Here is a 26,056-nt window from a genome sequence, read left to right on the forward strand (position 1 = left end):
TGTTTGTAATGTCAGCGCCCAGGGGGTGCACACACTGGAGGCTCATAGGGGCTCCTTGATTAGCTAGCCTATCCAAAAAGCAGGGAGCTGCAGATTCAGAGAAAGTCACCGTTGCAGGGAAATCAAGCAGAAGCTCTTCAGAGGAAGATTCCTGATCTGCTCTTCGTTTCAGACAGAACATTCATATATCTGCTGCCTGAATTGCCTTTCATGTGATAGAAAAGCAAACCTGTGGAGGGAGAGGAGAGCTGTGAAACTATCTTTTGGATGCAACATGGCCACTCATGAATTCCCAGCAGCTGCGATTTCCAGCACAAGATCCAGCCCATCAGTACATCACGATGGATGGGGGAAGGTTGCACAGGAACCCACAACTCCCAGAGTAGCTCATGGCTGCCAGGAAAGGGGAGTCAGTTTCATCAGTGGTGTAGCCCCCGAAAGTTCCCCATTCCACAGTAAATGACTTTACACCCATGACCATCTAGGAAACCCTAATTAATAAGTAATTAATTAAGTAGATAAAAAAGCATAAAAGTAAAATTGGGATTAATGGGGAAGAAGAAGGATGTCAGTAAGAAGGGGAGGAAGATAAGAGAGTAATTGAAGGGGACATGATGAAAATACATTGTATGAATGTATGCAACTATCAAAAATAGGAGAAAAAGAAAAAAGTTCTCTTAAGACTGTTATATGAAGACATTTTTGTTTACACTTAGCCAAAGTGAATCTCAATAAATACAGAGTTTCACATCGGGAGGTTGGGGGCCAGAATGGAACTTGAGAAATATGTCCTGGCTCAGTGATGATGACATTTGTATAATGAAGATTTAAATATCATAGGCTGGGTAATGATAAATCTTATTATCGACTAGGAAAATACCTCTTGTGAGTTGGACAAGAAATAACTCCTATTATAGAATAGGGAAGTACCTCAAAGTCTGGACACCCACTGCTCTTTGGAAGCAAAAGCATGTGGGAGTGTGCTGGCCTCTCCCGGTGTTCAGTAGAGTCCATAGGAGTGAGCCATGAGCTCAGACTACAGTAGTTCAGAAATAAGCAGGTACAGGAACATCTATTTTCCCCTCCCTCTCTCCTTCCTTCCCTCTCTCTTTCCTGCTTCCTTCTTTCCTTCCTTCCTACTACATATATATTTTAATTTGATCATATAGACCTTCCATTACCCTCTCTTATCTGCCTCTCATTCCTACTGAATCTCTTCTTTCCCCCTCCAACATACTAGTGGATGTATCATGGAAGAGAGCAGCTACCTCTCTTCTGGCAGCCACTCAGTGAGAGATGGAGGAGTCATACGCCCCTCCCTTACCCATGACAGAAAGGTTGGGCCCTGTCTCTTTCCCGTCTTATGCAGGTAACTACAGCTGCTGTCCAGGCAAAATAGTTCCACAGCCTTCTGTCTACTCTCCAGCTCCTATATTCTTTCCATCCCTGCTATTTTCTTAGGCAAACACCAATTTTCTTAGAGAGTATCTGTTTTAAAAATTATTTAATTTAATTAATTTATTTATTAGAGACAGAGAGATGGGGACAGAGAGGGTGAGAATGGGCGTGTCAGGGCCTCTAGCCACTGCAAACGAACTCCTGGAACTTGAGATCTTGAAGGTCTGAGAAGTATTCATAAGCACCTAAAAGGTGTCTGCTGAATACAGGGGTCTGATGATGGTGCAGGAGTTGCTGAGTTACCTGGCCAGGTGACTCCTATTGCAACACCACTTGTTGGACCAAAGGTGAAAAACTAGCTCATGTGGGCAGTATACAGGCTAGTTGGTGACTTGATCCGGTATGAAAAGAGGATCTGGGTCATTGAACATCTGTCAGCAATCTGAGTGGGAGCCAAGCGAAGTCAGCAGTCATGGTCAAAGTCAGGTTCTCACAGACATGTGTAAGTAAAGAGGCAAGGGCAGTAGAAAGCGTGAGTGAATGGAAGCTTAGACAAATCAGGGGCAGAGGGAAGATGATGGGGATGCTGCAAAGACAGCACACGCAGAGCCGAGGCACACAACCTGGCAGAGAGCATTGCACGTGCGTTGCTGAGGGAGCAGCCAGGGAGGAGAAGGCAGTTCTCACTCCTCCATGTTCGGTAAGGCTGAGTTCTGCGTCTCCTATCTCCTTGCTTCTGCCCCTCCCCCAACCCATTCTTTTAAGACTGCATCTCTCCTATCTCTTTCCTATCTGGAAGAGTCTAATTAGAGCAACTGTGAATACAGTTACATCACAGCCTAAACCTCAGTGGTTCTCTGTTATTAGGAACTGGTATATCTGATTTTAAGTTATTTCTATCTGATTTTGGTTAAGATTGAATTGCGGCACGAGTTATAAAAGCTAATTGCTTAGAAGGTAGGTGCAGGGAAGTTAGATGGAAGAGGAGATCTCTATAGTGAGAACCTGAAAGGTGATGGGCATGATAGTAAGCGACAGAAGAGTCTGTTCTTGGCGGATGGTGCCAAACACTTTGCACCTATCACCACCATCATCGCATTTACAGCAGCCTCCTGGGGGGACGGTCATGCTTACCATCACCATCTAGATGAGAACATGGAGCCCAAGAGGGTTAAGTATTTGTAACGCTATCTAATGGCAGATGTGGGGATTTGGTTTGGGCTGTCTGATTCCTACAGCTGAATCCTCAGTCACCGGTCCATAGTGACTCTCTGGACTCCGGGGTTAAGTTGGTCTAAGCAGTGCAGATCACGTGGACAGCAGGGACAGGAGCTGGCACTCCAGGAGCCATGGCACAGAGGGCTGGGATATGGTGCCGAGCGATCACTTGAGCGGTTTCTTAGGAAACTCTTTAGAAAAGTAACCAGGACTTTTAGAGCAATAACCATCAGTGATCAGCACACACTCCTTTACTTGCTAGGTACTGAAGGTGACCACTTTGCCCTACTCACAGACAAGGAAGCTGAGGTAGCTTTGCCACTCACTCACACAGTAGCCAGAGGCAAGTGAGGTAGGCCCTCTCCCAGAGCACCAGCACCAAATGAGAACAAATGGCGAGCATCCCGAATACAATACCGTCATGCGTCATGACTTCTACAACAATCAGCCTGGTAAACACTATGGGGGAAAAACAATTAGAGCTGTCATACCCATGGCATTGGAAAAGAAAAAAAAAAAAAGAGACATTTGCTCAATTAGATTGCTGGTTCTATTTTTTTTTCTTCAGATTACCTGGCAAGAAGACAGTAGAGAAGATATAACGAGCATACTTACACTGGGTGCACAAGACCCACTTAAGCTGAGTGCACAGGCACTTGTTAAAAGCGTGACTGGGGCCATTTCCTTTCTCCAGAAAGTGTTTGCTTTTAATTCACCACTCAACCACTGATGTTAACTCACCTTGAGAGGCAGGGGGATTCCTAGGAAAGTATGTGACCCAACTCAGCCATGCAAAAGCACCAACCATTTCCCCTTGTTCACACCTTGCTAGACAGGAAACTGCTCTGGTAAGCAGGCTTTTCCTCACACCTCTTTTAAGTGGAAGAGCCTTTTCGCCTCACTTTACAGATGCTTCTAAGATGTCTTCTGCTATAGTACCCTTGTAGAACACGTGATTCTGAATTGCACCGGCTTAGAAGAATGAGAACTTCACTACGTTTAGTCTGTGTTATTACCACTGAATGGAACTGGCTAGTCTCATTTACTTCTGGAGATTTGCTGACCCTTGATCCTGCTGTTTTTCTCTGGTGGTGGGGGGAGACTGGAAATCAGACTTTGTTCCAGGCATCAGTTTCCTAGAGTGTGCTGACTGAAGCATGTGCTGTGTGCTTGGCACAGGCATGGCAGAGAGGCAGTGCCAATCTATGCAAGCACCTTGAAAAACTGTTCACATTCCCAGCCAGCATTTCCTATATAAATCTATATAAATCACAAGACTGAACTTTTTTTTTCACTATATTTTTCTTCATTAAATCTCTGGAGAAAGAAATGAATGATGGATTAGAATCATCATTGCATCTCCTATCATGAATCCTATGAGTGGAATCATACATGTTCAAAATTGTCTCTTTCCCTTTGCATAATCCATATACATCATGTTTTCTCATGTACCAATAGTTCACTTCATTGTTTTGAAAGTTAGTTTCCTCACAGTAGTCTACTTTCATCTCCTTTGCACATATACATGGAAGTGGGATCACATTATCATTTGATAGCTCTAGTTTAAGTTTTTTTTTTTGCGGAATACCTATATTGTTTTCCATAGTGGCTGTAATAATTTATGTTTACACTGGCAAGGTACCAGGGTCTTCCTTTCTCCACATTCTCCCCAAATGCTGCTCTCTGTCTCTCGGCACATCAGGGCCTCAGCCACTGCAGTTGAACGCTGAACACTTGTGCCACCTAGTGACATTGCAATCTGCCTCACCTTTGAGCGTCTGCTTTACATGGGATCTGGAGAGAGATCAAACATGGGTTCTCAGGCTTTGCAGGCAAGCACCTTAACCTCTAAGCCATCTCTCCAGCCCTCTCTCCCCCCACCTTTTAAAAAATAACAGTCTTTTTATAACAGTCATTATGAAGTGATATCAAGTTGTGTTTTTCATTGGCTTCCCAATATGGAATAGCCTTAAATATTGATCAGCATATGGTTAGCTTTAAAAAATATGGCATTTAAATATAAAGAATGGAATACCATTTGGCCTTTAAATAGAAGGAAATTCTGTCATTTGTGGCAACATAAATGACTTGGAGGACAGTAGGTTAAGTGAAATAATCTATGCATAGGAGACAAATCCTGCATATTTTCACTTACATGTGGAATGTAAAGTGGTTTTATCTCCAGAAGTCAGGAGGGAATGGGTGCTAATGAAGGGCTCATGGAGGGAGCAGGAATGGGGCACTGTTGATAAGCAGATTCAAAAGTTCAGTTATATAAGCTCAAGGGATCTATTTAACTTCATGACTACTGCAGTCAGTAATAATATATTGTGTACTTACAGTCACCAGGAGAACTCCTTTGAAGCATTCTCATCACAAGAGGTATGCAATGGGTATGTTAATTGGCTTGATTATCTATTCCACAATGCATATACATTCACTTTATTTTATATTATAAATAGTATACAAAATTATACAATGTCTATTCTCTGTAAGAGACTAAGTTTTAGACTGTCTTCCCACTTTGGGTGTCTATATTAAATATTTTAACTTAATTTTATTTATTTATTTGAAAGAGAGAAAAAGAAAGAGAAAGAGGCAAATAGAAAGAGAAAGAATGGGTATGTCAGGGCCTTTAGCCACTGTGAACGAATTCTAGCTACATACACCAACTGTACATCTGGTTTACATGGGTACTGGAGAATCAAACCTGGATCCTTTAGCTTTGTAGGCAAGTGCCTTTTCTGTTAAGTTATCTCTCCAGCCCATGGTGTCTTTGTTCTATTTTGCCTTTCTTCATCATCCATAGTGACATATTTTTTTTTCCTTTATTTATGAGAGAGAGGGAGGGGATAGGCAGGGGGAGGGAGGGAGAGAGAATTGGCTGCGTGCAGCAGGGCCTCCAGCCATTGCAAACAAACTCCAGATGCATGTGCCCCCTTCTCCCTTGTGCATCTGGCTTAGGTGGGCCCTGGGGAATCAAACCAGGGTCCTTTGGCTTTGTAGGCAAGAGCCTTAATCACTAAGCCATTTCTCCAGCCCTAATTTATTTTTTTATTCACAAGTTCCATAATTATAGACAATAACTCATGGTAATTTACTCCCTCTTCCCACTTTCCCCTTTGTAACTCCATTCTCCATTATTCCCCTTCCCCCTCTCAATCAGTCTCTCTTATATTTTGATGTCATTATCTTTTTCTCCTATTATGATGGTTTTATGTAGGTAGTGTCAGGCGCTATGAGGTCATGGATATCCAGGCCATTTTGTGTCTGGAGGAGCACATTGTAAGGAGTCCTACCTTTCCATGGGCTCCTACTTTCTTTCTGCCACCTCTTCTGCAATGGACCCTGAGCCTTGGAAGGTGTGATAGAGATATTTCAGTGCTAAGCACTCAGCTGTCACTTCTTCTTATCACCATGGTGCCTTCTGAGTCGTCCCAAGGCCAATGCCATATGAAAAGAGAAGGTTTTCTAACCAAAAGTGAGAGTAGCATTAATATATGGGTATGAACATTCAGAGAAGTGCTTACCAGGCAGTTTGATGAGCATAGTATATACATTTAGTCAGGCGTTATACCCCTAGGGCTCATGACTAGCCCTATTATAGATTTTCAGTATCAGGCATGTATTTTCTCCCATGGAGCGGGCCTCCAAATAGACAGTGGTTAGTTTCCCACTATGGCACCCATTGGTTCATTTGGTCTGGCTTGCCAAATGTAATGCTTGCAGCGTCACTGTTGAATATCTTCACTGGTGATTTCTCTCTCCCCCTTGAACTACATGTGGTGTAGCTTTCTCCAGCTTTCTGTCAGCTACTCTACATGGGGATGGTTTTCAGCTCAGTTCCAACAGGATTTCTCAGTGACCTTGCTGCCCAAGTATGTGGAGTCTTCGGCAATAGGGCTTTACCATCTATTCCTGGTGAGAAACCAAGAGTGTTTGCAATGGCCTGTAATGTTTTAGGGGCATCAGGGACTACCCTGGCCAACAACTCACTGGAAGGTATCCCATCCCTGGCACTAAAAATTTTCTCATAACAGTCTTTGGCTTCTGGGTGTTCCATGATCCAAAAAAGTAGGTTTCCATATGACTTATTCATACCCTCTTAGATTTTGATTAGCCCTCCCTCCACCTTTCCTTTATGCAGTCTCTTCCCCTGATGTCACTTAGGCCTTTTCACCCCCATTAATCTGTTCTTCTACTTACATATATACAATACCATCCTATTAAGTCCCCCCTTCCCTCCTTTTCTATTCCCTTTATACCCCTTTCCAGCTTACTGGCCCCTACTACTGAATTTTATCCCATCTCACATAGAAGTCCAGTCATTTGCAGCTAGGATGCACACATGAGGGAGGACATGTGACATTTGGCTTTCTGGGCCTGGGTTACCTCACTAACTATAATCTTTTCCAGATCCATCCACTTTCCTGCAAATTTCATAATATTGTTTTTCTTTACTGCTGAGTGGAACCCCTTGTGTGCACGTGTACGGCTGCACCAGGGCCTCTTGCTGCTGTATAAGAACACTAGATGTTTGTGCCACTTTTTGGATGTGGCTTATGTGGCTACCTTGGAAACTGAATCTGGGCTGGTAAGCTTTTCAAGGAAGTGCCTTTAAATGCTAAGCAGTCATCCCATCCTTTCATTTGTTTCCTAATATTCTGTTATATAAACACACTACACTTTTTTCATATTGAAAATTGTTTGTGTCTCCTCAGTGTCTACTTCCGTCTCTCTGGAGGATGTTCTCGGGCTAGCTCTGAGAGCAGCACTCATATGCAATCTATCAGTTCCTCTGTAGTATTTCCTGGGCCTTGGCAGATATAATAGAGCTGACTCATTTTGTGCTAGGCTGCCAGATTTCTTTTCTTATTATTCTGATGGGTCTTGGGTTTCCATGGTATTAACTGCCACCTTTATTTTTATTTTATTTTTATTTATTTTTTTAAAATATTTTTTGTTCAATTTTTATTTATTTATTTGAGAGTGACAGACAGAGAGAAAGACAGATAGAGGGAGAGAGAGAGAATGGGCGCGCCAGGGCTTCCAGCCACTGCAAACGAACTCCAGACGCGTGCGCCCCCTTGTGCATCTGGCTAACGTGGGACCTGGGGAACTGGGCCTCGAACCGGGGTCCTTAGGCTTCACAGGCAAGCGCTTAACCGCTAAGCCATCTCTCCAGCCCTTAACTGCCACCTTTAAAAAGAAGATTCTCAAAAACAAAGAAAAAAAAATAAAACAAATTATCAAGTCAAGAGTGAGAGCTGCATGGATCAAAGGGGAAGAAAAGCAAATACATTTAGAAGGCTTTTGATGGGTATAAACTTTTAACTGAACTACAGTGGAAGCTTCCCTCTAGGGTCTATGACCTTTTAAGTCATAGGCTTCTGAATTAGTTCACAGTATCAGACATGAATTTACTCCCCATGAACAGCCCGCATGTCCAACTGGAGAGCAATTGATTACCCCCATAGCCTGTGTGCCACTATTACCACAGTATGTACTTCTTGTCTGGCTGACGGATTTTGTGACTTGAAGGATCCACTGCGTGTTCACACTGTTGGCGACCATTATCCTGCAGCAGTTCACACAGAATTTTCTAGCACTGATGAGAGCGATCCATAAGGGATCTGGCTTCCATCTCAGTTTCAGCATGATCGCTTTATGTCCTGTAACTATAATTTGTGGTGTGTTTAGTAATAGAGTCTTCCCATTTCAACTGGTGGTTAACCAAGTGCTTTGTAATGGCCTGCAGTGTTTTGGGGGCCAAATGGGCCTCGTTAGCAACAGCTCACTGTGGGGAGAGGGTAACCCAATTCTGGCACTGGGATTTACTAGCCACAGCCTCTGGTTTTAGGGGAAAGTTTTCTCCACCTCTGCATGGTATCTCTGCCCCTTTCCTTCTCTTTAAGAGTGCTGTATCTTTTAAATACCTATGCAAGAGGACGTTTCCATGGTCCTGACTCACGCCCTCACTAGTGTTGTGTGTCTCTCCTCCCATTCCTCCCTTTCCCCAGATCCCCCGGCCCTTCCACCCTCTGTCTTGTATCCCTCCACTTGCCTATCAAGTCTCCCCTCCCCTCATCCCTCCCTGCTTCCTCTTTCTGCTAGCCTCATTTTAGTCTTGTTACCTGTACTACCGATGCTCTATGACTTATAAACAAATTAAACTATTCCATGCTAGGTACTGCGTATGAGAGAGAACATATGGCATTTGTCTTTCTGAGCTCATGTAACCTCATTTAGTGTGATTTTTCCCACCCCAAGTCCATCCATTTTCCTGAAAATTTCATTTTTCCTTACTGCCAAGTAGAATTCGATTTTGTTTATGAACCATATCTTAATTATCCATTCATCACTTGATGAGCATCTGGGCTGTTTCCATTTCCTGGCTACTGTGAATAGAGCAGCAACAAACATGGCTGAGCAAGTCTTGCTGTGGTAAAGAGTAGAGTATATGCGCAGGAATGGCATAGGTGAGTCAAACAGTAGATTTTTAGATTTCTTTTCCGAAACCTCCATACTGATTCCCACAGTGGCTGTACAAGTTTGCACTTCTACCAGCAATGGCTAAAGGTGCCACTTTCCCCATACCCTTGCCAGAATTTGTTGTCATTTGATATTTTAATGATAGCCATTCGGACCAGAATGAGATACAATCTCCACAGAGTTTTAAATTCTGTTTCCCTGATGGCTAAAGATGTTGAATGTGTTCCATTGAGAACTTTCTGCAGGTCCCTCCCCCCTTTTATGAGTTGATTTCTTTTAGTGCTTAGTTTTCAAATTCTGTGTACATTCCAGATATTAAACATTTGGCAGATAGATATATAGCTGGCAGAGAATTTCTCCCATTCTGTAGGTTGTCTATGACTCTGTTGATGGTTTGTTTAGCTGTACAATAGCTTTCCAGTTTCATGAGATTCCCAGTAGTCAAGTGTCTTTCTAATTCCCTGGTTACTGGGGTCTTATTCAGTCTTTCCCTATGCCTATGTCTTGGAGGGTTCTCCCTACTTTTTCCTCCAGTTATTCCAGTTTCTAGCCTTATATTGAGGTCCTTGATCTACTTGGAGTTGATTTTTGTGCAGGGTGAGCAAAGACTGACTAGATTTATTCTTCTACATGTGACTACCCAGTTTCTCCAGCACCATTTACTAAAAACATGCTATATTTTCTCCAGTGTGTGTTTTTGGCCTCTTTGTCAAAGATCATGTAGCAGCAAAGATTTGTCAAAGATCAGATAGTAGCCGTAGTTACTAGAATTTATATCTGGATCTTCTAGTCCATTGATCTATGTGTCTGTTTTTGTGCCAGTATCATGCTGTTTTTATTACTACAGATTTATAGTATTGTTTGAAATCAGGTAAGGTGATACCTCTGGTAGTTATAATATTTTCCTTTTTTCGCTGATAACATTTTTGATTATCCAAGGCCTTGTGTCTTTATATATGAATTTTGAGACTGTTTTCTTCTAATTCTATGAAGAATGGTGCTGGAAGTTTAATTGGAATTGCATTAAATCTGTATATTGATTTTTATAGGATAGCCATTTTCATGATATTAATGCTTCCAATCCATGAGCATGAGAGGTCTTTCCATCTTCTCATGTCTTTCTCAAGTTCTTTCTCCAGTGTTTTAATGTTTTCGTTGTAGAGGTCTTTCACTTCCTTGGATAAGGAAATTTCTAATTTCTTTTTTCCTGTGGCTATTATAAATGTGACTGCTTTCTTGATTTCTTTATTCATATGTTTATCATTGGTATATATGAAGGCCACTGCTTTTGTGTATTGATTTGATATCCTGTCACTTTGCTGAAAGAATTTATCAATTTCTAGGTTTTTTTTTTTTTGATGGCATCTTTTAGGTCACTTACATATAGAGTCATAGCTGAAAATAAAGCCAGTTTTATTTCTTCCTTTCCAACTTGTATCACTTTTATATCCTTCTTTTGTCTTATTGCTTGAGCCAAGACTTAAATACTATGCTAAATAGCAGTGGTTTTTGACCTTAATAGGAATCCTTCAATTTTTTTCTCCATTTAGTAGGACATGAGCTTTAGGTCTTTTATGTATAGCTCTTATTAGGTCAAGATATGGTCCCTCCATCCCTAAAACACCAGATGCATATTTAAAAAATATTTTATTATTTATTTATTTGACAGAGAAAGAGGGAGGAAGGGAGGAAAGGAAGGAGGAAGAGAGGGAGAGAGAGAGAGAGAGAGAGAGAGAGAGAGAGAGAGAGAGGGAGAGAGCAAGTGAGTGAGTGAGCATGCCAGGGCCTCCAGCCACTGCAAATGAACTCTAGACGCATGCACCCCCTTGCACATCTGGCTAATGTGGGTCCTGGGGAATCGAACCTGGGTCCTTTGGCTTTGCAGGTAAATGCCTTAGCTGCTAAGCTATCCCTCCAGCCCCAGATGCAGTTTTAATACCACTTTCCTTTCTATTTATCTATTGAAGAACATTTGGATTGGTTGCCTTGATTACAAATACTGCTACTGTAAACATTTGAGTACAGGTTTTATGGAACAATAGTCTTCATTTCTCTAGAGCAAATACCCGGCCATCACTGGCAAGGTCATGTGGTATGTGTATGTTCAATTTTTAAAGAAACGTATAAATCATTTGTCAAATAGGTGTCCAGTTTTATATCCTTCCCAGCAACATGGGAAAGTTCCATTTGTTCCATGCCTGTCTTTAATGTGCATTTGTCTACTCACTAATGATGTTGAACATCTTGTCATGTGCTTCTTTTGCTTATCTCTATAGGTTTTATTTATTTATTTTTTTGACTGAAGCATCTGCTCAGGTCTTTTACCCATATTTTGAGTTCCTTGTTTTCAATATTGTTGAATTTTTAAAGTCTTCTAAATCATTCAGATAACATCCTTCAGACAAGTTGTTTGTAAGTATTTTCTCTCTACTAGTTTTTGTTTCTTTTTCCTACTAGATTGTACCAGAAAGCAAGTCTTAAGTTTGAAAAAAAAAAAACTAACTTATTAATGTTATTCTTTGGATGGTACCTTTTGTATGTAAAGTACATTTTGTCTACTGGAAGTTATGAAGATTTTCTGTAGCATTTTTGTTGTTTCTTCTTATCTGGGTTTTCAGTTTTAAATGGTATCATTTGACTTCCCCTTTTAGCTGCCCATGAACTGATGATTATCATTGTCTTCCCCCTTTCTTCTTATGTCTTTCCAACACAGAAGTTGAGTTCTTCCTGGTTTTTTTTTACAGAAGGTATAATGTTTATATATTCCTCTTTTACCTATAACTCCCACTTTATTATAGTCATAGATCTACTTTCCATAAGACTTTTTCCTGATGTCTCTGCTACTACTTCTGACTTATATCAAAACCTGTTTGTGCAGGATGCTTCTCTTTCTGGGAAACATCTAGGAGAGAAATTGTGATACACACACACACACACACACACACACACACACACACACACATATATATATCAATAATTTTGATTGGATGAATGAATGCAATGGCTTATGTTCAATCATTAAATTAAATCAATTAATTAAATTAAATCAATTAGAGCCTGTGCTAATACTAATAGTATTTAACTATATGGGAATAAGAAATTATGGTAAATAACAAAGATGAGACTGAAGAAATACTAGCTATTGCTTTTTCCACAAAATAGGAAAGGTATGTTATTCTGTTACCCATTCTACTCAGAAGCTACACAAATAAGACCAATCTATTCAGCTGGTTCTTTGGCCTTTATCTTGTCGGAGAAAACAGCATTATAAACTCTCTCTCTCCCTCTCTCTCTCCCTCTCTCTCTCTCTCTCTCTCTCTCTCTCTCTCTCTCTCGGTGTGGTGTATGCACATGTGTATGTAGATGCATTGCTGAGTGAGAGCTCATTTAGATACCAGAGTATGTGGAATGTTTTTCTCTGTCATTCCTCCACTTGTTTCCTTCAAAGGGAATCTCTCACTGAACCAAGAGCTGCTTTTCTCACTTCTTTTTCAATCAGACTGGCGGAACATTGAGCCTCAGTGATTCTTTTGTCTCTCCCCTACTCCACAGGACTGTGGTTGCCTACATTTGACCCATGTTCACTTTTATATGTGGGTGCTGGAAATAGAACGATGGCCATCTCAGGCCCTGTCCAGTCCTCATACTTCTGTGGCAAACACTCTTACCCACTGAGACATTTCCAGAGCCTCTAGACTCATAAACCATTATTGTCTGTCAGGATTTGAGCATGCATGTATGTTTAACTCCCTTTCTTCTTACCTATAATCCAACCCTCCCTTTTGAGGGGAGCTAGGGGATTTCATTAAATTAGATGTGATTAATTTACTATTTTAGTAGAAGATAGAATAATTCCTTACTTTCATAATGAAAACAACCCAAAGTTATCAAGTAATGTTTTTTGGTCAGATGTTTAAATGTTCTCCCACCCTATCTTGAGTGATTTACTATATCAAAAGGTACCTGAAGGTCAGTGGAATGGACACTGGGGCCATTGTTGAGGCCCAGGGTCAGTTATGTCAGCTGCTCCATCTGAGAGCCCAGTGTCAGAGCACTTGCTCAAGATCAATATCCTGAATCTAAAAAAAGGGAAAAATATTTTCCCCAAAACTATGCCAAATAAAAGTAATGTGAAATTCATTCTTTGCAGATGTCTGTGTGAAAGGAGCAAGCCAATAGGAATAGAGGCAGGATGTGCTCTGTCCTAGCTTTGCCAAAATCATATCATCTGGGATAAAATCATTAGCAACAGATTTTCGTTTCTGAGACCTTAAAAGAGCACAAAACTGGCTTTCTCTTGTCAACACACTTCTTTTTCCCACCCCACTGATCTCTGTATCATTTGAAAACAAGAAAGTGAAAAAAAAATTAAAAAGACAGTAGAATATAAGAATAGAAAGTAACTTCAACTAGGAAAATATACACTTGCAGTATTAGTGAAAGGGAACTTAAATTGCAGTTTAATTCACCAAAGTGGTAAACTATTATACAAATAGTAGTTACTGAGCTTTTGGATAACTTCATTCTTTGTTAGAAATGATGTTGAATGAGGCAGGAGAGAAGGCTCAGAGTTTAAATATACTTGCTTGCAGAGCCTGGTGGCCTGGGTTCGATTCCCCACTACCCAAGGCAGATGCACAAAGTGGTAAATGCATCCAGAGTTCCTTTGCAGTGGCAGGAGGCTCTGGTGTGCTCATACTCATTCACCTTCTGTCTTTCTCTCTCTCTTTTAAATAAGTAAATAATTTTTTTTTTAAAAAAAGAAATGATGTTGAAGAACTTAGTGGAAATAAGAAAAAAGAAAAGCCATAAATGTTTGGGAGAGATGGCTCCATGGGCAAAGGGCTTGCTTCATGAGTACAGCCTGGAGTTTGGGTCCCCAGCACCAGTGTCAAGGTCAGGTGTGGCAATCTGCACCTTCATTCCCGGCCCTGGGGAGGCATAGACAGGAAAGTCCCTGGGACTTGCTGGCTAGCTTGTGTAGCAGAGCCAGTGAGCTCTAAGTTCTGTAAGAGACCTTGTTTCAAAAACTAAGGTGGAGAGTCATTGAGAATGACACTTGACATCAACGTCTGGCCTGCGTATGCATGCACCCACAAACACATTTACCTGCTCACATGCATGTGACCATACACATCTGAACGTGCATATGCCCACTCACATATACATGCAAAAACAAATAATAAAAAAGCCTGAAAGTAAAAGGGAGACTGTTAGGGATGTAGAAAACGGGATGCAAAAGGAGGATCTGAAAGCATGACCAAAGGGGTGAAGATGATCAAGATACATTATATGCATGTATGGAAATGTAATGATGAAATATCACATAGAATTCTCTGCACTGTAACTGAAGTTTTAATTAACCTCTTAATATCTTTGTGGGCATTTTGTGGTTCAGATGTGTAGCCTGGGCATTCAAATTCAACTCGAAAGGTCAAGAATGTTCATGGTAATAAAGTTCTTTCCTGTTTGGTTTTTCAGATAAGGCGTCATTCTGTAGCCAGACTAGCCCAAGACTCACTGTGTATCTCGAGCTGGCCTCGAACTCCTAGCAGTCACATCAGCCTCCAAAATTCTGGGGTTACAGGCATGAGTCACCAGCCTGGGTTTAGTAATATACTGCTTCAGAGTGTGAAAATGAACTTTAGTGCACCATAAACTCATAGCATAAAACAACACACTCTTTAGCAGCTCACAGAGCTTATAAATGTTACTGCAAATAGTCATCCTAGACATGGACTGAAAAAGGCTTAAAAATATTCCTTTCTGGATTAAGATGAAAAAATTCATAGTGGTATAATTTTTCAAATTTAATTAGTTGTGATTTATCTCATTTATGCCAAATTGTTTTTATAAGACTTTCCTTTGCTTTCTTTAAAATGTTCCTTTGGGATTGGGGGTGCAAGCCAGTGGTAGACCACTTGTCTAGCATCTGTGAGGCTCTGGCAAGTATTAGTCCCCATTTTTTCTCACCTGGCTGGCAGAATAATCAAACTTGAGACTGGAGAAAAATGAATAGCAAGAAAAATGAATGCTGTGGTTTACCTTTGTAAACAGTAAAAAACCATTGATTTTCTTCCTTTCAGTAGAGGAGATGCACTTAGGCTAAGGATAGGAAATATGTTTTATCTTTTGGTGGGTTGAGGAAGGAAGGAAGGTATATGGAATACTATTTATGTATGTATGCATTTATAGGGAACATTGGAACAGTACAGATGCACCAATATCATCAACGTCATGGCCCGCTGAGTTTTGACTGATATTGCTGACTCTTGGAGGGCACCCAACTGGCTGTGGAATAAAGCCACTATGTATTTCAAGATGTTCACGTATACCTACCTATTTGCCAGGAAGGGCAAAATGATTGGTGTTTATCGCTTCTGGCAACTTGCTGTCTGTTTTTTTCAATTTCTATCCCTGTGTCCGTAATCTCCCTGTTTCATGGGCAGGGTAAGTTGTCTTATAAGTTTAAAATAGAGTCCATGTGTAGCATTGTGGTTTGAATGTAAAATGATTCCAATGAGCTCATGCGTTTTAATATTTGTATTTGGTCCCCAACTGGTTGCACTCTTTGGGAAGGTTCGGGGAGGAAATAGAGCCTCATTGGAGGAACTAGGTGACTGAGGGCAGCCTTTGAGGTTTTTGTTTTATTTTTATTTTTTTTAAATGTGATGTTTATTACTATATTTTTTTATCAATGAGACAGAGAGAGAAAGAGAGAGAGAGAGAGAGAGAGAGAGAGACAGAGAGAACAAGAAAAAAATGTACATGTCAGGGCCTCTAAGCCACTGCATAAAACTCCAGGCACATGTGCCATCTTGTACATCTGGCTTTAAGTGGATACTGGGGAATCAAGCCAGGATCCTTAGGCTTTGCAGGCAAGTGCCTTAACTGCCGAGCCATCTCTCCAGCCCAGCCCTTGAGGTTTCAAAATCCCGCTCCACTTCTGTTTGCCTCTGCATGCTGATGTGACACTGGTTTCCTGTCACCATGCTTCCCCTCCCCACAAATTTCCCCTTGAAACTGTAAGCTGGAATTAAACACCTTTTTTTTTTTTTTGTAAGTTGCATCTGGCCAGGTATTTGTTCATAGCAACATGAAAGTAAGTGATATAAGAAGGCTGGCATTGGTTATGATGCGTAGCAAGGCTGGATCATGTCTGCATACAGGGGTCAGATCAGGCTTGACAGAATGGAATTTGCACAGAATAAAGGATAGATTATGACTATCAACTGAGGACATAAAATATTAAGTTTTAAAAGATTATTTTATTTATTTGAGAGAGAGAGAGAGAGAGAGAGAGAGAGAGAGAGAGAGAGAGAGAGAGAGAATGGGTGAGCCTCTAACCACTGTAAATGAATTCCAGACACATGTGCTATCTTGTGCATCTGGCTTTATGTGGGTACTGGGGAATTAAACCGAGGTCCTTAGCCTTCACAGGCAAGTACCTTAACCACTCAACAATTCCTCCAGCCTGATTTTTGTGAGCTTTAACTTTAGGAATTTTTTGGTATCAACTTTTAATACCAATCTCTCCCATTACCGCTCTTGTAATCACTTCTACCTTTGTACAGCTGCAGCTGATACACACCCTGGGAAAGCTTTATGTGGACACTGTTTTCAGCATGATATCAACAAGATTGGGGGAGATTATGGGGATATTGTAGTGTCTTTAAATGTGTGCATTTTCTTGATCTGTATAATTGACACTATTTATAAAATAAGAAATCCAGCTGCTTACTTTGTAAAACTCCAGTTTTGCTTCCTCCATTACATTGCATCTCCGTTCCTGTCGTTATGTAGTCATCTTGTTTGTGCTCATTTGTCTACTTCCAGAGAGCATAAGAAACGTGTGCAGTGACCTTACTTTGCCTGCTGATCTTTCCCATCTGGTAACTTTAAAAGTATGAACTATTGGGCTGGAGAGATGGCTTAGTGGTTAAGCACTTGCCTGTGAAGTCTAAGGACCCTGGTTCGAGGCTCGATTCCCCAGGACCCACGTTAGCCAGATGTGCAAGGGGGCGCACGCGTCTGGAGTTCGTTTGCAGTGGCTGGAGGCCCTGCCGCGCCCATTCTCATTCTCTCTCTATCTCTAACTGCCTCTTTGTCTGTCTGTCGCTCTCAAATAAAAATAAATAAAAATAAACAAAAAAGTATGAAATATTCTTTAGTTATTGCTCTTTTGCTCTCTCTATATTTTAGTATAATCACCCTAGTTCATGAACCACTGGATTACATGAAAACTGCTACACAGCTCTCCAGCTTCTCTGTCTTTGCATTGAGTCCTCAAGTCTGTACATCTCAATGCTACTAAAAATGCTCAGTACTCTTTTTATCATTCAAAGCAGGTATAAAAAGATTTGTTTTGTAGCTAAAGTGATAAGGCAGGGAATAGAAACAGGAGGTACAGTTTTTCAAGAGAACCAGCATTATCTTTAAATAAGGATAACTTGATCATATACTAAAAACCTAACCAAAGGATTATAAGATTTAGTTAGAATTTGTTAAAGTAGCCAAATACAAAACCGACAGGTTATTTTTTTTTAAGCCCTTCATAATTTCCTTGTACTTTGGGTCCAAAGACAGGTTTTTCATGTGCATGGATTCAAGGAAATTGAACTTACCACCTTTAGAGTTTCACCAACTCCCTGATAGTGTCCAGGCCAGGAGACTGCAACGGCGCCTCACTCTCCTCATCCTGTTGTCTCTTCAGCTGTTGGGTCATATTTTCTGCATTTATAACATGGTCTGTTGAGTTGTGGTTCTGCCTTTAACATCACTATTAATAACTTTTAAGCAATTTTAGCCCCTTGGAGCTGAAATCTCAACTGTTACTGCTTGAGAAGATGAATTGTGTATAACTAAAATCCCATTGAAGTTTTTTTTTTTCCCCAAACCAAAATTGTTGGAGAATATCTCATCTGTGTCATAGAAAAGCTTTGAAAACATCCCAGTTCAGGATTTATGAATACCTCACATTCTCTTGTCCCCAAGGAAATATCAGTGTCACTCTAGAAAGTGACGCATCAACAGATGGTGAAAATGAAGTCCTGAACCTCAGAAGCCAAAACCAGAAATGCTCAGACAGGTATCTATCTGTCCCAGCTCTCTGATCTGTGAACTAAGCAAGCACAATATATATGAGATGATTCATCTGATATCTACAAGTATGCAAATCCTCTAAACTAAGAATTGAAGGAGATTTGTGCACTTCTGTTATTTGGCATTCTTTGTTATACTCCCCCATGTACTGTGAGAATGCTGTGATGATCTCACATCACAAAGGTAACAGGAAACTTTTCTCCTGACCAGAGAGAAATACCCTTATCCAGAGGATCTCTTCTATTAAAAAAGAAAATGCATCCATAGTAAAATATAAAATGGACAAGCTGTGATCAACCTAGGCTAGAGGAGCCAGCTAGGTTTGTCAAGGGAGCCATCAATTGCCTTGTTGCTGTGTCCATCTGATACAAAATTGAGAACAGCTATTTTCTTTCATACTTTTCTTTTCATGAAAAAAACAAGCATCCAGGAGAAAGTAGGTGAATCATAACATTAGACATTTTGTGACTTGACAAAATTCTTGAGAGAACAATTTAAAGGAGGAGTGACTTATTTTGGCTCATAGTTTCAGACAATTGCAGTGAGGAAGGCATGGTGGAGTAGAGCAGCTTACATCATGGCAGCCCGGAAACAGAGAGAACTAAACCTGTGCTGGCGACTTTTGTTCTTCCCCTCTTATTCTCTCTGGGATCCCAGCCTATTGGATGGTGCCATCCAAATTTAGGGTCAGTTTTCTCCCCTTACTGAATCCTCTTTGGAAATACCCTCCTAGACACACTCACTGGGTGCTTTACTACTCTACTAGGCATAATTTAGTCCAATGAAGTTGAGAGTCCAGATTAATCAACACTGTGAGCTTGAGTCTGTCTGAAGGGAACTCACTGTATCATAGATGGGGTGGAAGAGGAAAAAGAGAGGTGAGGAGGAAGACAAAACAGTTGGGTTGAAGTAATGCCTAAGAGGCGGTGCTAAGCACTGCAAACTGCATTTGGGTTTTTATCATACTTGTGTTAGGTCTACCTTTTTTTAAGAAAAATTTTTGATTATATTTATTTATTTATTTGAGAGCAACAGACATAGAGAGAAAGAGACAGAGAGAGAGAGAATGGGTGAACCAGGGCCTCCAACCACTGCAAATGAACTTCAGATGCGTGCACCCCTTGTGCATCTGGCTAATTTGGGTCCTGGGGAATCGAGCCTCGAACCGGAGTCCTTAGGCTTCACAGGCAAGCGCTTAACTGCTAAACCATCTCTCCATTCCAGGTCTATCTTTTGATAACAAGTTATATTTTTCTTTTTTTTTTTTTTTTTCAGTCATGGGGTGAAATTAAAGGGATTCACTGAGAATTTAGGCCTTTGACACTGCCTTTTTGTTATTTCACTCATGCCTTTTATATCAGTAGAATGCAGGCCTGATGGGCAGGGGTAGGTAGTTCCTCTGCTCTGGGGATGTCAGTTCTTTTCTTCTTGTTTTATCTGCTGCTTCATAAGGAGAGGTCTGGATCCCAAAGAGGAGGAGAATCTGTACAGGTTCCGTGATTTGAACAATCTTGAAGGCACAGAATTGATCTGAGGCTATACAGGAGGATAGCCTAGAAGGATGATGTAGTCTGGCTGCATGATACCCATTTAGGTTTGACGATTCATAGAGAGGAAAAGGATGGATGCAATTATTGATATGGATAGTCACTTAGGAAATAAAACATCATTCTTCAAAATTAAGAGTGTATGTCCATTTTCCAAAGCCAGAAAAAATGTACAACTTCTGATTATGCCCTAGTATTACACTAGAGATGTCCTAGGGAAATAATATAATCTTTTTTTTCACTGAAATTTCCATAAGAATGAGTGGGGAAAAGCCTAGTGTTTTGTCAGATGCCTTCAGAATGAGTCCTTAGAGGTATGTGAAGAGTTGAGAATCACAGACCATTAAAATGGTGAAGAATCGTATCATTATATTCACTTGTCATGCCATATCTTTAGCTATATTCTTTGAAATGAACACAGGTCATATGTTATGAGGTTCTTTACGCACCTTAAAAAAGTTGCAACACTTTTACTTACATATCAATCATATGCCTTGATGAGGGTTTATCCCCTAAGGGTTCACACAGTGGAGAACGGCCCTTAGTATGCCTGTGTGTAGGTTAGGTGGAACTTTCACATGGTGATACATGGGTTGAGGGTTAGGTCATTAGAGAGTCAGCCCTTGGAAGAGGTAGGGATAGCTTTCACAGGACTTGATCCCTGAGCTCTCAGTGACAATCTCTGAACTCCAGAGAGGGTCAGTTGTAATAAGCATGGACTCTAGCCCCAGAATTGCTCCCTGGCTGCTGTTTGGTGAAGTGATCTCTCTTTCATACACGCACTCTGCCCTATGTCATAGGGTCCTCATCAGAACCAAGGAGATACTAACACCACGCACTTAAATCTCCAGAGCTGTGAGTTAGATAAACTTCTTTCCTTTAAGGATGTCAGCCTGCTTCAAGTATTTTGTTATTAGTAATGAATAGTGAAATAATGTAATGACTATATCAAGTAAACTCCATAGGACTTAGCAAATCAAATGGCATAGCTACTGCTATTTTTTTTCAGACAGCCTCACTAGCAAACAATATGATATTACTATTAAGAACAGTGGAGTATATATTTGACTAATGTCATACTTCAAGATGGATTTGGGTAACTGCATAAAATGCCAGATTAAGTCAGTTTTCCTACAGTGAAACTTCTATCTCATTTTTGCTACTCTGCTAAACACCAATGTGAAATTAACATTCTGTGAGCAGCTCTCATTTTATTGGGCCACTTTCATGTGTGAAGGATTGATTTTTTTTTTTTACATGAATAAGACTTCTCAGGGCAAGATTTCTGGGTAAGACATAAAAACTTTACCCTTTTTAAAACAGGGGAAAAGTTGATTAGGCTAAAGTATAAAGAGTATATTGATAATAAGATACAAACATTAATCAAACCTGATGATAACATGGAGACCGACTTTTCTCTAACTATTGATAAGTGAGTGCCAGCTTTATAAATATTTTTTATTAGAATATTGTACAAAGTAAAAAATATGGTCTGGAGAAATGGCTTAGTGGTTAAGGTATTTGCCTGTGAAGCCAAAGGATCCAGGTTCAATTTTCCAGGACCCACATAAGCCAGATGCATAAGGGGCACATGCTTCTGGAGTTTGTTTGCAGTGGCTAGAAGCTCTGGCATGCACATTCTCTCTGTGTCTGCCTCTCTTCTCTCTCTCTCTCTGCTTGCAAATAAATAATAAAATTTTTAAAAAATCTAAAAATAATATGGAGTGGTTGAGGCAAACAGTCAAAAAATGTGTAAACTAAATTATATGTATCTAGAGAGCTGGTCTTCATCCTTTGTGAGTTAATCCAATAAACATTTTAATATTTTTTAGGGAAACAGCCCTGATCTAGTATTTTTTTTCAAGATTGTCATTAGTGAAGTGTATCCATATCTTAGTTTCTTTTTTTTTTTTTCTTTTGTTTTTTCAAGGTAGGGTCTCACTCTACCTCAGGCTGACCTGGAACTCATGATATAGTGTCAGGGTGGCCTTGAACTTATGGTGATCCTCCTACCTCTGCCTCTCGAGTGCTGGGATTAAAGGCATGTGCCCCCATGCCTGGCTGTGTATCTAAGTTTTGATGAATTAATTTAAAAATTATTTAGAGATGCCAATATTGCTTGGATCTTGTGAAAATTAATTTTTTAATTTTCAAATTTTTTGGTTAAAAGAATTTTTTATCATATATATATATATATATATATATATATATATATGTATATGTATGTATATATATATGTGGCAGGTTATACTATTATCCCCTACTTCTATTACCTTGGGGGCCCTCCTCAGTAGGGTTAGGTAATCAGTGTAGGGTCATGAAGGCCTCTATCAGTCCTTGTGGGGTACTGGGGGGACTTGCCTGTGGATCTTCCTACTGGGTCTGTGGCTCTTACAATCTTTGTGTCGCCTCTTCCACAATGTTTCCTGGGCTATGGCAAGCTTGTTGACAGTTTTAGTGTTGAGTTCTCTGTTGCCTCTGGATTTCTGCTTTGATGGGTTTTCATTGATTACTGTGCCTGTCACCATCACCCTGAAGTTGGTTGTCAGGCTAGTCATAAGAGCACGATTCATATTGCAGCTTCTTTTTAATTTTTATTTCTTTGTTTTTTAAAAAAGTTTTTATTGACAACTTCCATAAATATGGACAATATACCATGTCTACCAATACTCCCCTTTCCTCCCTCCCAAGTCCCCCTTTCATTGAATCACTTCTTCTTTCCAACTAGTCTCTTTTCTGTTTTTATGTCATCCTTTTTACCAGACCTTTATGAAGGTCTTGTGCAGGTAGCATCAGCCACTGTGAGGCCATGAATATCAAGGCCACTTTGTGTCTGGAAGACAGTGTTGCAAGCGTCCTTGCCCTTCCTTTAGCTTTTACATTCTTTCTGCCACCTCTTCCACAATGGTCCCTCAGCCTTGGAGGATGTGACAGAGATGTCTCAGTGCTGAGCACTCCACTATCTCTTCTTCTCAGTAGTTTGGCCATTTTTGAGTCACCCCAGCGGTCACTGCGTTCTGAAAAGAGAAGTTACAGAAGTTTCAAAAGTGAGAGTAGCATTAATATACGGACAGAAACTTAAGTGTTTAGAGAGTTAGAGTAATCTCCCTGTTTATGAATTAGTTACTTTTATGAAAAAGCAGTAGATTTAAAAATAAGTACCAGTAAGTGGGCGTGGAGTCACACTGTCTGGCACAAATGAAAAAAAAAAAAACAATGTTTCAGAAACTGACATTTTGTGGTTTAGGCTGTCTTTTAAATCTTGCCGGAAGTTAATCAAAATATGCTGCCCTTTTTTAAAAAAAAAAAGTTTATTTTATCTACTTTCAGTTTACTCTGCAAATGGCAGATGCCAGGAGATTCCTCAACTCATGGTACTAATTGGGAAACAAGTCTTAAATCTGGGCTGAGAACTCAGACATTCCAAAAATCAAAGTTAGATTAAAGGGTCTGTGATCTAAATATCTTGATTTGGAAGAAATGTGAGGAATTTCAAGGTTTCCAACCTTTAAAATCATAAACAAGAAGAGTGTTGGCAGTGTCTCCCTCATTTCTCCAGATTCCACTGGCGCCCAAAGGGTGTGGCCTGAACTAGGATTCCCTGTGAGCAGTGCCCCCCCGCCCCCGGGGGTTACATGTACATGATCCGAGCGTGTCCTCATTTTAAAAACACGCATACTAATAATTCAGGTCCTGATTCTCTCACGGAGCTGCCGCTTGCTTTGATCAGTAAGTCCCAGGGTCTACGGTATTTTTCTTGGTCGGTCAAGCACCCAGGCCTGGGCCCTGCAGCGACGGCACCCCTGCTGGCGACCAGGATCTCGCGCGTGGGTAGACCCCCAGCAGCTTGCTGACGTTGTGCACCTTGGGTCAACGTTGGCTGCAGACCATGTCTGCCACTGCTGTCATTTTCGTATCCAAGTTAGCCTAGGCTTTTCTCCAAATAGAGCCGCCTGAATACTGCAGCCTTTTGCATGAAGCCAGAGCCTCCAAGCACGAAGTCGTGATGCTGGGAATGCCTCTGGGAGGAGGGGTTTCTTTCCCTCCCCTCCCCTCCGCTCCTCAGACATCGCTGGTACCACCTGAGCGAGGTGCATGAGGGACAATGAAGTAGGCAACAATGCCCTGGGGCTTCCGAGTTGGGAGGAAATCAGCCAGGTGCCACCCACAACAGCGGATGGCCAGGTTCTCAAGGGCGAATCACCTGGCAGATGGATCAGCTGGGATTTGGAGCGAGGGTGGGCTAGAACCCGGGGAACATTCTAGGTCAAGGGGCAACCAACAGAAGTCCCAAGACGGCAAGGGAGGGGGAGTTTTAAAGGAAGATCAGAGCGAAAACGGAGCCGCTGGTTCACGTGCAAGCACTAAGTGACATTGTTTCAAGGTGAACGGCTGAAGCAAGCTATGAAAATGGTCGCAGCGTGGACACTGCTTCCAAAGCGAGAGCCATTTTGTGAACACTTCATTGGGATTTCTAAACGTAATCATTTTCAGCTGTGACAACAAACGTTCAAACCACATAAGAAGCCTGGCTTCACATTTTAACAGATTTTTTTTTTTTTTTTTTCTTTTTCTTCCTGTCTGCATACTAGCATGCTGTTTTCCCTCTCAGTCTGTGACGCTCTGTGACCACGCTGCAGTCACACGTTCCAATCAGCTGTTGGCACAGCCCCGGATGGCGGTGCTGTGAAGCGCAGGAGTTTAAGCCTCACTTAAATACCTGAAGTCCCGTTTCTTGCTTTATTTATGTTTTTTATCGACAATCTCCATACATAACATTTTATGCCATGAGCATAATCCTCCTCTCCCAGCCCCTTCCTTTTCCTTTGCTCCCTTCCCTTATCCCCACTCTCCCAAACCCCTTCTTTCCAACACATGCAAGATTCTTTTTCTTTAAAATTTATTTATTTTTTCTTTTTTTTTGCTTTTGCAGTGTTGTGTGGTGATGTCGCTCTCTGGACCTTAGCTTCCTTGTCATTAGAATGGGAAGAGGTCCCTAGAGCACATGGTCTCTGCAATGTAGGCCATGGAAAACGGTAACCATTTTTATCTATGTAATTACTGTTCTGAAGGTTAGGCCAAGCTGTTGTGGAGGAGCATTTAGATTTGTGGGACTGAAATTCAACTTAAAGTGTCAGAAATGGAGCAAAGGTGCGTTTGTATGCAATGCACAGGTGTGTTTATGCAGGTGTGTATGTGCCTGTCTCCTTCATTCTTGAGGGCAATAGGGAAGAAGATTCCTCCTGAGACATAACTTAAGAAGCGCATGTCACTTATATACTTATAAACACTGATATGATTACTCTGCCCATTGGAGAATTATAGCTTTATTTCTTCTGAGTATATTTTCAAAAGAACCAGATAAGGAGCGCCAAGAGAGACTTACGTTCTCGTGTTACATGCAGAATTATTTACAGTAGCCAAGATATGGAAATTCAAAAGTCCATTGATTAATGATTGGATGAAAAAAAATGTGATGTGGCCAGGCTCAACAGTTAAAGGTGCTTGCTTGCAAAGCCTGCTGACCCAGGTTCAAGTCCCCAGTGCTCACATAAAAGCCAGACACACAAAGTGGCATGTGTATATAGAACTGGTATGCAGTAACAAGCGGCCCTGGCAGACACATTCACTCTCTCTCTTCCTCTTTGAAATAAACAAACACATAAATATTTCTTTAAGAAGAAAATGTGATATATACATAAAATGCAGTATCATTCAGCTTTTAATATTTTATTTTTATTTATTTATTGTGAGAGCAAGAAAGAGGCACAGAAAGAGAGAGAGAGAGAGAGAGAGAGAGAGAGAGAGAGAGAATGGGTGTGTTAGGACCTCCAACCATGCAAATGAGTACCAGATGTATGCGCCACCTTGTGCGTCTGGCTTACTTGGGTCCTGGAGAATTGAACCTGGATCCTTTGGTCTTGCTGGCAAACACCTTAACTGCTAAGCCATGTCTCCAGCCCTATTCAGCTTTAGAAAAAAAAATAAATAATTTCATTTGTGACAATTTGAGTGAACCTAGCAAATAATATGGTAAATTAAGTAAGCGACATGTAGAAAGGCTCTTCTATTATGACAAATCTTTAATAGTCAAACTAAAGGAGGCAAAATACACCATAGCTATTGCCAAGGGCTGGAGGGAGGAGGCAGGTAAGGGAGAAAGGTAGGGTCTGGCTATTCACTGACAGCTTCAGACAGATGGATAAGCTCTACAGACCTGAGGCTCACAGTAATTCACAGAGCTAACAACATGATATTGGTGCCCTTCTGAATTTATAGAGTAAGTCATCTGTTGTGCT

The 26,056-nt window shown here is 40.9% G+C and overlaps 1 long non-coding RNA gene across 1 annotated transcript in view; it reads left to right on the top strand.

Annotated features, from left to right (window-relative positions):
- Positions 1-1,856: 1,856 nt before the first annotated feature.
- LOC123455269 overlaps positions 1,857-26,056 on the top strand; it is a 166,114-nt gene continuing 141,914 nt past the window's right edge. The window contains exons 1-2 of the long non-coding RNA XR_006633801.1: positions 1,857-2,098; positions 4,959-4,998. This is a non-coding gene — a long non-coding RNA (uncharacterized LOC123455269). The remainder of the gene's footprint in view (positions 2,099-4,958; positions 4,999-26,056) is intronic.

Source organism: Jaculus jaculus, chromosome 16, assembly GCF_020740685.1.
Source record: "Jaculus jaculus isolate mJacJac1 chromosome 16, mJacJac1.mat.Y.cur, whole genome shotgun sequence".
NCBI classification, from domain to species: Eukaryota; Metazoa; Chordata; class Mammalia; order Rodentia; family Dipodidae; genus Jaculus; species Jaculus jaculus.